General features: G+C 50.9%; 1 protein-coding gene across 3 annotated transcripts in view; it reads left to right on the top strand.

Annotated features, from left to right (window-relative positions):
* Positions 1–12,415, top strand: part of col21a1 (collagen, type XXI, alpha 1) — a 363,276-nt gene that overhangs the window by 27,742 nt on the left and 323,119 nt on the right. The window contains exon 1 of one of the 3 annotated variants that reach the window (XM_038800645.1): positions 5,072–5,336. The exons of 1 other annotated variant lie outside the window; for it this stretch is intronic. The gene's annotated coding sequence lies outside the window, so the exon portion shown is untranslated. Of the gene's footprint in view, positions 1–5,071; positions 5,337–12,415 lie in introns of those variants that run through there. One more of the 3 variants, XM_038800643.1, reaches the window with a different exon arrangement.

Below are 12,415 nucleotides of genomic sequence, written 5' to 3'. Positions count from 1 at the left end.
TGCTGCTGTTGGAATCACTGAATATGGGTAAACTGCACATCAAGATCCCCGCAATGTTTTTTTAGGACTGAACAAATTTAGCCTGTTAATGAGTTAACGCTGTATTTTAACAACCTTTTTGATGCACTATAAATTACGACAAGAGTAGAATGTAATCGAGGCTTTATTACACAGAGATGTGTGGCCTCCTACGGCAGCTGACGAAATGGCTGCTGTATGGAGAGCACACATATTTATACTCCGCCTACTGGGTGGAGCCAGCAGGCAGGGGTCTACCCCCGTACCTGTAGTACAGGGACCTTATCGTAAAACTCATATATATATATACAGTATAATACATCAGTGGTGACTACCACATTCACCCCCTGTTAAAAATGAGCCCAGCAGGGGTGGTGGAGAATTATATACGGACAAGTTGCTTTTAAAAATCACAGAGAATATTACTAATTTAGGCGGTCCGGTGCCTTGATCTGTCGTCGAGAGCGCCGCAGTGCTGGTGGCGACTCCAGCGTCGGCTTGGTCTTCAATGACTCCGGGAGCGTGTCGAAATCCTCTTCATCCCCAGGTGGGAGCAAGGGGAGTACGGATTGTCCTGGAGCAGGAGCTGCGGTGGGGTGCACCGGGTGAAGGGAGGGTGGCGCCGGGGCAGAGGGGGGCGTGTGTGGGGAACCAGCTGGTGTCAGGTCCCTGAGGGAGACTGTGTCTTGGCGGCCGTCAGCGTACGCTACATAAGCGTACTGCGGATTGGCGTGGAGTAGCTGTAACCTCTCAACCAACGGGTCCGCCTTGTGGAGTCACACGTGTCTACGGAGGAGAATGGGTCCTGGAGCTGCCAGCCATGTTTGGAGCGAAACCCTGGAGGTGGACTTCCTGGAGAAGGCAAAGAGACGTTCATGGGGGGTTTCGTTAGTCACGCTGCACAGGAGCGACCGAGTGGAGTGAAGTGCGTCGGGGAGGACCTCCTGCCAGCGGGAGGCCGGGAGATTTCTGGACCGTAGTGCCAGCTGGACGGCCCTTCAGACTGTCCCGTTCTCCCTCTCCACCTGCCCATTGCCCCTGGGTTTGTAGCTGGTCGTCCTGCTCGAGGCAATGCCCTTGTTGAGCAGGAACTGGCGCAGCTCATCGCTCATAAATGAGGATCCCCGATCGCTGTGGACGTAAGCGGGAAACTGAACAGAGCGAAGATGGTGTTGAGGGCTTTGATGACGGTGGCAGACGTCTTAGGGGCAGCACAGTAGCATTGTGGATAGCACAATTGCTTCACAGCTCCAGGGTTCCAGGTTCGATTCCGGCTTGGGTCACTGTCTGTGCGGAGTCTGCACATCCTCCCCGTGTGTGCGTGGGTTTCCTCCGGGTGCTCTGGTTTCCTCCCACAGTCCAAAGATGTGCAGGTTAGGTGGATTGGCCATGATAAATTGCCCTTAGTGTTGGGTGGGGTTATGGGGATAGGGTGGAGGTGTTGACCTTGGGTAAGGTGTTCTTTCCAAGAGCCGGTGCAGACTCGATGAGCCAAATGGCCTCCTTCTGCATTGTAAATTCTATTCTATGAATATCAGGGCATGGGACGGCAAAGGGGAATCGGGAATATTCGTCGACCACACTTAGGAAGTACGTGTTTCGGTTGGTGGAGGGGAGGGGCCCTTTGAAGTCCACACTGAGGCGTTCAAAGTGGCGGGAGGCCTTCACCAGGCGCGCACGGTCTGGCCGGTAGAAGTGCGGTTTACACTCCGCACAGACCTGGCAGTCTCTGGTGATAGCCCGGACTTCCTCGATGGAGTAGGGCAGATTGCGGGCCTTAAAGAAGTGGTAAAAACGGGTGACTCCTGGGTGACAAGAGATTGTCGTGCAGGGTCCAGAGTCGGTCCACTTGTGCGCTGGCACGTGTACCTCGGGATAGGGCATCCGGGGGCTCGTTGAACGCTCGTTGAGCTTACCGGGGCGATACAAAAATCTCGTAATTGTAGGTGGAGAGCTCGATCCTCCACCTCAAGATTTTATCGTTCTTGATCTTGCCCCGTTGTGTGTTGTTAAACATAAAGACTACAAACTGTTGGTCAGTGAGGAGAGTGAATCTCCTGCCGGCCAGGTAATGCCTCCAATGTCGCACAGCTTCAACGATGGCTTGGGCCTCCTTTTCGACGGAGGAGTGCCGAATTTTGGAGGCATGGAGGGTGCGGGAAAATAATGCACGGGCCTGCCTACCTGGTTGAGGGTGGCGGCCAGAGCGACGGCTGATGCATCGCTCTCGACTTGGAAGGGGAGCGTCTCGTCGACCGCATGCATCGCGGCCTTGGCGATGTAGGCCTTGATACGGTTGAAAGCCTAATGAGCCTCGGCCGTCAGTGGGAAAACGGTGGATTGAATGAGTGGGCAGGCCTTGTCCACATAGTTTGGGCATAATACGAAAAGACCCCAGGCATCGTTTGAGGGCCTTGGGGCAGTGGGAGTTCCATCAGGCACTCATGCGATCAGGGTCAGGCCCTAGAACTCCGTTCTGAACCACATAGCCGAGGATGGCTAATCGGTTTGTGCTGAGCACACAGTTCTCCTTGTCGTAAGTGAGGTTGAGGAGAGTGGCAGTGTGGAGAAATTTGGAAAGGTTAGCGTTGTGGTCCTGCTGGTCATGGCCGCAAATGTTGACGTTGTCCAGGTACGGGAAAGTGACCCGCAGTCTGTACCGGTTAACCATTCGGTTCATCTCCCGTTGGAAGACCGAGACCCCGTTGGTGATGCCAAAGGGAACCCTAAGGAAATGGTAAAGGCGGCTGTCTGCTTCGAACGCAGTGTATGGGCAGTCCGCCTTATAGATGGGGAGCTGGAGGTAGGCAAATTTCAGGTCCACTGTCGAGAAGACCCGGTATTGTGCAATCTGATTGACCGTATCAGATATGCGTGGGAGGGGGTACGCGTCAAGTTGCGTGTACCGGTTGATGGTCTGACTGTAGTCAACGACCATCCTGTTTTTCTCCACGGTTTTCACCACTACCACTTGGGCTCTCCAGGGGCTGTTGCTGGCGTCGATGATACCTTCCCGCAGCAGTCACTGGACCTTAGACCTGATGAAGGTCCTGTCCTGGGCGCTGTACCGTCTGCTCCTGGTGGCGACGGATTTGCAATCCGGGGTTAGGTTTGCAAAAAGGGAAGGCGGGTCGACCTCAAGGGTCGCGAGGCCGCAAACAGTAAGGGGTGGTAAGGGCCCGCCAAATTTCAGGGTTCAGCTCTGGAGGTAGCACTAGAAGTCCAGGCCAAGTAGCAAGGCAGCGCAGGGGTTGGGGTGGGCGTAGAGGCGGAAGCCGCTGAACTCGACGCTCTGGATGGTGAGGGTGGCGATGCAGTACCCCCGGATCGCCATGGAGTGGGATCCGGAGGCCAGGGAGATTCGCTGGTTAGCGGGGCGTAGCGCGAGGGAGCAGCGCCTTACCGTATCGGGGTGGATGAAGCTCTCGGTGCTCCCGGAGTCCAGAGCGCAGGAGATCTCGTGCCTGTCGACCCTTCACCTTTGTCGAAGCGATCGCGAGGTTGTGGGGTCGAGACTGGTCAATCATGACCGAGACGCGACGCGGCTGGTCGTCGGCAGTTGCAGGCGATGAACGACCTGATGAGGTGCCCGACGGGCAGGGGTCCTGAGGCGGGTAAGATGGCGGCGCCCACGGGCCGCACGTGTCCTGGGGCAGGATAGATGGCGGCGCCCATTGGTTCTGAGGCAGGCAAGGTGGCGGCGCCCATGGGCCGCACGTGTTGTGAGTAGAGCAAGATGGCAGAGCCAACGGACCGCACGTGGTCCGAGGAGGGGCAGATGGTCGCGCCATTGGCCGCACGTGGGTGGTGCCGGGACAATAGCGGTGATTGAGCGGGCTTGGCACACTGCAGCGAAATGTCCATTTTTGCCACAGGCCTTGCAGAGCATGCTCTGCGCCGGGCAGTGCTGCTGGGGGTGTTTTGACTGTCCGCAGAAGTAGCATTTGGGTCCCACGGGGTTGGTTGGCTGCCGCGTGGCACAGGCGTGGGGTTGGCTGGGGGTGGGCGCTGATGGGGTCAATGATGGGGTGGCCGTCGGCGGGGTCCACAGGGTGGGTGGGCCGCACTGTTGAGAGCATAGGCCTGTACGTTATGTGAGGCGACTAAGTGAGAGCGCTAGTTTTTTGATCGCCGCGAGGTCAAGCGTGGCCCCTTCTAAGAGGCGTTGGCGAATGTAATCAGACCCTATGCCTGTAACGAACGCGTCTCTCATCAGCAGGTTCGAATGTTCAGTGGCCGAAACGGCCTGGCAGTCACAGTCTTTCACTAGGGCGAGCAGGGTACGCCAGAAATCTTCCAGACTCACCGGGAAGTTGGTGCCGCGTGGATAGGAGATGCCTGGCGTAGATTTTGTTGGTCCACTGAGCATAATTCTCCTTCAGTAGCGCCATGGCTTCTGCGTACGTCGGCGCGTCCTGGACGAGGGGGAATACATTGGAGCTCAGCAGCTTGTACAGAATCTGGAGCTTCTGTGTTTCTGGGATTGGGTCTGGCGCAGACTCGATGTAAGCTTCAAAACAGGCTCGCCAATATTCAAAGTCTTTTTTGCATTGTCTGCTTGAGGATGCAGCTGCAAGCGATCCGGCTTGATGCGGAGGTCCATCTCTGAAAAATCTCTGACTACCACAGTTTATTTTAAATCTATAGACTAACTCCTCTAGAGGTCACTGTTACATTATAGGCTCAGAAACATGAACAAACTGTTAAACCTAATAGGATCCAATATTGTATTCCTTCAAAAATAGACACCAATGAATAGTTTTGCACCTTTATTAATTTTGGAATCGCCTTTGCAAAACTACTTGGGAATGTGGCTTGTATTGCAGTAACAATAGTGATCTAACATTATTGTGGGACTAGTTTTTGTTTGAAGGTCTAGTGCAGTAGCAGTGTTATTCAACCTTTATACACATTTAACGAGCACAATAGAGAGTGAAAAGAATAATCGTAATTCCAAAATTATCTTGGAAAAAACTGATAACATAACTTTTGAAATGTTTTGCCTTTGCCTATGCAGCTGCTGCAGTCATATGAATTGTCAATCAGATATTCTTAAAAGTAATTAGCTTGTTGGATTCACCAAAACATAATGAAACAACCTTTAAATAAAACAAATCCAGGGTCTTTCCCTTTGAGATATATGTCTCATATGGCCATGTGCAATTCTGTTAGCAAATGGCATCTTGCCAGATCCACATGAAACATTGTGAGAGCGAGTCAAGTTTTTGCAGTTCAGGGAGCATAGACTCGGGCAACATCAGTCCACACCTCCAGCTTCGAGATTGCAGCTGGTACAAAGGCTCCAGCCCTTTCAGATGGTAAGCTCCTGACATCAAGGGATGCATGCTTCTGAACAATTGATTCTCATTGATTATTGTGTAATAATTGCAAAACACTATATAGAACGTTGTATGAAATGGAGAAAAATAGCAAAGCATGTTATCCCATTCTAGTATTCAGCATGGCATTGAAAATCAAATACTTCATTGATTGAAATGGGCTCTAATTAGTTCATTTGTACAAAGTTACGGTAGAAAAAAGTAGACACTACAAATATGCCCCAATATTGTTCTGAAGAAATAAGATAAGCAGACTTTGTAATATTTTCTTTACATCTATAGTTAGAATGTTGTTTACTTTTGAAGTACATGTAAGCTGTGCCTTTTTTTCAACAATACTGAGGCGTATGTGCATTGTTTATTATTGGTAATAGTGATTAAGCAGAAAATGTTATTAGTGACGGTTGGGATTCTTGTTCCAAGCACATTCTTAACATCTGTGGAATATGGTTTGTTTGTGGTTATACTACAATCTGTAGATGGGGTTGATCCTCTGAAGCATTGCCGTGCATAACATTAAAGCATGTTTGTCAGACAATTTTTCATACTTGTTTAATAAGCCGCAAATAATAAATTAACAATTTTATTATGTGCTAGATGTCACATTCACTCCATAGTTCTGTCATTAATCAACTCCATAATGTAAACCTCAATACAAAGCAATTGGGAGCTTTGAGCAGTCGTAAGGAGGCATTTATCAATAATATTTGAATTCTTGCTATTATAATTGTATAATGATTGGGCAATAATTTGTTACATTTGTTATAGTAGAATTCAATCATTTTCTTATCATCTAAGAATAAAATCAACATTTTGCTAATCTGAAATTAAGAGCAAGGCACCAACTCCAACAAAGTGAAATTCTTACGTGTAGATATTCCTGTGTGTTTGAAACGGGATATTGTCAAAAGTGTCACAAATATGGTTTCGAGTCTTTATTCATTGTACAGATATTGACAATCCATGAAAACTATTTTTAATTTGTGAAAGTGAAAATTTGCTTTGAGCACTCCTGCATTGCCTATCACTATTTTTGGTATGTCATTAGTTTTTGCACTATTAATATTTTGGAGGCTGGTTTAGCTCCATTGGCTAGACAGCTGGTTTGTGATGCAGAGCAACACGGGTTCAATTCCTGTACCGGCTGAGGGACTGCCTTCTCAACTTTGGCCCTCGCCTGATGTGTGGTGATCCTCAGGTTAAATCACCACCAGTCACCTCTCCCCCTAAAAGGGGAAAGTGGTGATTTTACCTACATTAACATTTACAGCCATCAATTCTTTCCCAAAGACAAGTATTTTTCCCTCAGAATTATTTTATTGATGTTGTTTTATATGTTTCAGATGTCTCAAGGTTTTGAAAGAAAATAGAAATCTTTAGCATTTGCTTGGGTAACTTTATAGGTTAACATTTCTCAAGAATACAATGATTCTTTAATTTAAAACCTGGTATTTGTCCAGTTGGATTTATACACAGCTATTTGTATGGCTGTAAAATGGACCTGTGCAGTCCTAAGTGCTGCAACATAATAAATTAACTCTGTGCATAACAACGCGGGTTGAGAAGAGGCCTGTAGTTGCCCCTGATTTTCCTACAACACTGCCAGAGCTCAGCACTGCCTGGGGCATGTTATTGACCTGGAGATTAATTCTGGCAGTCTCAGGGACAGAGAGAAACAGTGCTTAGCGGTATGTTGTCATCAGGAAAATTTGAGTCCCTTTTTCAGCTATTGTAGAAGATGATTTGGGAGTCATTTTTCCTCGACTGTGTAAGCTATGTTATAAAGGTAAAACATTTTTACTAATCCTGCTTAGATAATAATAGAGTAAGAGTGCTCAAATTTCTGGGGTTACTGCAGTCCACAATCATTTATAGATCTTTGTCACCTAATAATAATAAATAGTAATAATCTTTACTGTCACAAGTAGGCTTACATTAGCACTGCAATTAAGTTACTTTGAAAAGCCCTCAGTCACCACATTCCGGCGCCTGTTCGGGTACACAGAGGGAAAATTCAGAATGTCCAAATTACCTAACAGCACCTCTGCAGATACAGATGTGAAGAAACCGTCAGGTGGGCATCAAGCCTCTCTCATCCAATCTGATCCCCCAATACTCCTTTAGTGGCCATCTTACTTTCTTCCCAGCATTTTAAAGAAGTGGATTCCCATTGGAAACGATTGTTGTCATTTGGTAGTACTGAACTTAAGTATTGCTGAGAAAAGGCATGTTGTTGATGCTTTTCACCTTGCACTCATCAGGACTGATTTGCAAGAATACTAAATGTGAAAGGAATATCAATTTATACTTCTTGAAAAGAGAGTGTTGAATGGTTGGCAAGTGGACTCTGATTGGTAGAGGAATTGCCATGCAGAATGTACTAATTAACTGATGACTGACAGTTAACTGCCAAGCTTTGTTTAAATTCAAACCAAACAGGTTGACTGATTGTTGGAACCAACAATTCTACGGACACGTGCTTGTAGGATTAGAATAGTGGTTTTGATATACTCACAACAGAGCCAGCCTGTTAGCCATTGAACTTTTGGTGAACTGGCCGGCTGACCATGTGGCACTGATCTTTATACAGCAGCTCCAGGGGGAGGGGTCCTGGGCGGAGCCAAGAGAGAAGCCCAATACAATTCCTGAGCATTCCCAGAGCTACTCCCCCTGGTGGTCAGGTAGTGCAACTGCACTTACAATATAGACACATGTATATACAGATTATAATCCGGTGTGAATCACATTCACCCCCTGTGAAAAAAATAGAGTCCAGCGGGGGTGGTGGCTCACAGATTTAGTCTGTCCGGTGGATGAATTGTTCTTTTTGATCTGCAGAGCACCGGGGTTGCAGCCTCTTGCGGTGGCTGGGTGGGTGTTGAGAGCTGGGGTACGATGGCAGACTCTGGGGCGGGTCTCGTCCGAACTTTATACACCTCTGGCTCGACCGAAGACTGGGGGCGCTGGGGGCGGGCTGGTTCTGGCACGTGGAACCGGTGGGGTGAGCTTGCGGAATCGGGGGCGTGAGGGGGCGGCAGCATAGGGAACGGGGTAAGGGGTTCCTCAGCGGGGGTAGGGGGGGGCTGGATCCAGCGGCTGCCAGGTCCCGAAGGGATACTGTGTACTGGCGACCGTCCGGGAACTCCACGAATGCATACTGGGGGTTGGAATGGAGGAGGCGCACCTTTTCAACAAGGAGGTCAGTTTTTTGCCCCCTGACGTGCTTCCTCAGGAGGACCGGGCCTGGTGTCCTCAACCACGCCGGAAGTGAGACTCCCGTGGTTGTGCCCCTAGAGAAAATGAAGAGTCGCTCGTAAGGGGTTTGATTCGTAGCTGTACAGAGGAGGGATCTGATTGCGTGGAGCGCGTCTGGGAGGACTTCTTGCCATTGGGAGACTTGGAGTTTTCTAGACCGGAGGGTCAGTAGGACGGTCTTCCAGACCGTCGCGTTCTCCCTCTCCACCTGTCCGTTCCCCCTGGGGTTGTAGCTGGTAGTCCTGCTCGAGCGATGCCCTTATCGAGCAGGTACTGACGCAGCTCGTCGCTCATAAAGGACGAACCCCGGTCACTGTGCACGTAGCTGGGAAAACCGAACGGGGTGAAGACACTATGCAGGGCCCTAATGACTGTGTGGGAGGTCATATCAGGGCATGGAATGGCAAAAGGGAATCGGGAGAACTCGCCGATGGTGTTGAGGAAATAAATGTTCTTGTTAGTGGAGGGGAGTGGCCCTTTGAAACCGATCGCAAGGCGTTCAAAGGGCCTAGAAGCCTTGACCAGGTGGGCTCTGTCTGGTCTATAGAAGTGCGGTTTGCACTCTGGACAGATCGGGCAGTCCCTGGTGACCGCTTTTACCTCCTCGTTGGAGAAAGGCAGGTTTCGGGCTGTGATGTAGTGGGCAAGCCGGGTGACCCCTGGATGGCAGAGGTCAACGTGGATGGCTTTCAGACGGCTGATCTGCGCGCTGGCGCATGTCCCGCGGGATAGGGCATCCGAGGGCTCGTTGAGCTTCCCCGGTCGATATTTAATATCGTAACTATAGGTGGAGAGTTCGATCCTCCACCGAAGGATTTTATAATTTTTTATTTTGCCCCTTTGCGAGTTGTCAAACATAAAGGCAACCGATCATTGGTCGGTGATGAGGGTGAACCTCCTACCTGCGAGGTAGTGCCTCCAGTAATGGATAGCCTCCACAATGGCTTATGCTTCCTTCTCGACTGAGGCGTGTCGGTGTTCTGAAGCGGATAGAGTACGGGAGAAAAATGCAACGGGCCTCCCTGCCTGATTTAAAGTGGCTGCTAGAGCTACCTCTGAGGCGTCGCTCTCAACCTGAAAGGGAGTGGATTCATCCACCGCCCGCATGGCTGCTTTGGCGATGTCCTCCTTCATGCAGCTGAAGGCCTGGCGCGCCTCAGCTGACAGGGGAAATAGTGTGGCCTTAAAGAGTGGGCGGGCTTTGTCCGCATATTGAGGGACCCACTGGGCGTAGTATGAGAAGACCCCAAAGCACCGTTTGAGGGCCTTGGGGCAATGAGGGAGGGGGAGTTCTAAGAGGGGGCGCATGCAGTCCAGGTCTGGGCCCAGGACTCCGTTCTCCACGACGTAGCCGAGGATGGCCAGTTTGTTTGTGCGGAAAACGCATTTCTCCTTGTTATAAGTGAGATTTAATTTCTGTGTCGTTTGGTGAAAACGGTGGAGGTTGGCGTCGTGGTCCTGCTGGTCATAGCCGCAGATGGTAACATTGTCCAGATACGGAAACGTGGCCCACAGCCCGTATTGGTCTACCATTCGGTCCATTGCTCGTTGGAACACCGAAACCCCGTTAGTGACGCCGAAAAGGACCCACAGGAAATGGAAGAGGCGGCCATCGGCCTCGAATGCCGTGTAGTGGTGGTCCTCCGGGCGGATTGGGAGCTGGTGGTATGCAGACTTCAGATCCACCGTGGAAAATAGCTGATATTGGGCGATCTGATTAACCATGTCTTCAATTCTGGGGAGGGGATACGCGTCTAAGAGCGTAAAGAGATTTATGGTCTGGCTATAGTCGACGACTATGCAAACTTTTTCCCCGGTCTTGACGACCACCACCTGAACTCTCCAGGGACTATTACTGGCCTCTATGGTCCCCTCACTGAGCAGCCTTCGGACCTCCGATCGGATAAAGACCCTATCCTGTAGGCTGTATCGCCTGCTGCGAGTAGCTACTGGTTTGCAATCTGGAGTGAGATTGGCGAAGAGCGGAAGGGGGGGAGATGCGCAGCGTGGCTAGGCTGCAGATAGTGAGCGGGGTCAGGGGCCCGCCGAAGCTGAGGGTGAGGCTCTTGAGGTTGCACTGGAAATCCAGGCCTAATAAGAGTGGCGCGCAGAGGTCGGGCAGGACATAAAGTTTAAATTTAGAATAACTGGCGCCTCGAATTGTGAGCGTAGCAATGGTGCGTCCTTGGATTTGGACTGAGTGGGAGCCCGAAGCGAGGGTGATAGTTTGGCTCACCGAAAAAATAGAAAGCGAACAGCGTCTTACCAGCTCTGGATGTACAAAGCTCTCGGTGCTCCCGGAGTCAAAGAGGCATGGCGTGCTGTACCCATTGATCTGGACCTCCGTCTTCGAACTTCGTAGGTGCTTTGGGCGGGATTGATCCAGGGTGACTGCGCTGAGTTGCGGGTAGTCGGCGGCTCGATCAGCTGTGCTGGAGTGGCCCCGTGATGACTGCCCTCTGAGTTCGTAGTCGTCGAGGTGAGTTTCAGTGTTTGAAGGGGATGAATCCCAAGATGGCCGCCCCCATGAGTCGCACATGGCCGGCTGCATGGAGGAGGATTGCCAAGATGGCCGCCCCCATGAGTCGCACATGTCGGGTGGGGGGCGGAGTCGGCATACAGGCTGCAGCATTTCAGGGCCTGCAGGCCTGTGAATTCAGGGAACAAGTGCTTTGAGCCGTGGGAGGGTTAGAGGCTGGGGCAGAACAAGTGCTTTGAGCCGTGGGAGAGTTAGAGGTTGGGGCTTTCTTCGCCAGACACACTCTGGCATAGTGTCCTTTTCGCCCGCAGCTGCTGCAGGTCGCGTTACGGGCCGGGCAGTGCTGCCGCGGGTGCTGGCTTTGGCCACAGAAATGGCAGGCTGGAGCAGCCGAGTAGCTGGCTGGGGCAGCAGAGTAACTGGCTGGGGCAGCAGAGTAACTGGCTTTGGCAGCGCGGTAGCTGGGGGGCCGTGCGGCACAGGCTTGGGGGGACTGTTGGTCGGGGGTCCGCGGGAAACGAGGTGAGGCTGCGGAAGGAAACTTCCATAGTGGTAGCAGCCTCCACAATAGTGTCTAAGTCCTGGGCCCCCTTTTCTAGCAGCCTTTGGCGCACATAGTTAGACCTAAGGCCCGCCACGAAAACGTCCCGCACAGCAAGCTCCCTATGTTCAGCTGCGGTAACGGCTTGATAATTACAGTCATTGGAAAGATTGTTCAATTCCCTTACAAACTCGGCTAGCGTTTCTGTAGGCTGCTGACGGCGAGTCGTAAACACATGGCGTGCATAAACCTCGTTAATGGGCCTAACGTACATTTTGTCCAATATTGCCAGTGCTGCGGTGTAAGAACCGGCCAAATTCAGCTGTGTGGAGATTCTGTGGCTTACCCTCGCGTGCAGTAGGCTGAGTTTTTGTATCTCCGTTGTTCCGGCGGTGCTGGCTTCTGTCAGGTAGGCTTTAAGACATCTCAGCCAGTGGGAAAAAATTTCCTTAGCCTCTGCATCCTGTGGGTCGAGTTCTAGGCGTCCGGGCTTGAGGGCTGCTTCCATGATTTCTTCGACTGTTTCCTGAGTATATTAAATTGTTGGAACCAACAATTCTACGGACACGTGCTTGTAGGATTAGAATAGCGGTTTTAATATACTCACAACAGAGCCAGCCTGTTAGTCATTGAACTTTCGGTGAACTGGCCGGCTGACCATGTGGCACTGATCTTTATACAGCAGCTCCAGGGGGAGGAGTCCTGGGCAGAGCCAAGGGATAAACCCAGTACAATTCTCGAGCATTCCCAGAGCTACTCCCCCTGGTGGTCAGGTAGTGCAAC

Source organism: Scyliorhinus canicula, chromosome 6 (genome assembly GCF_902713615.1).
Source record: "Scyliorhinus canicula chromosome 6, sScyCan1.1, whole genome shotgun sequence".
NCBI lineage: Eukaryota > Metazoa > Chordata > Chondrichthyes > Carcharhiniformes > Scyliorhinidae > Scyliorhinus > Scyliorhinus canicula.
This window is presented reverse-complemented; position numbering and strand designations above follow the sequence as displayed.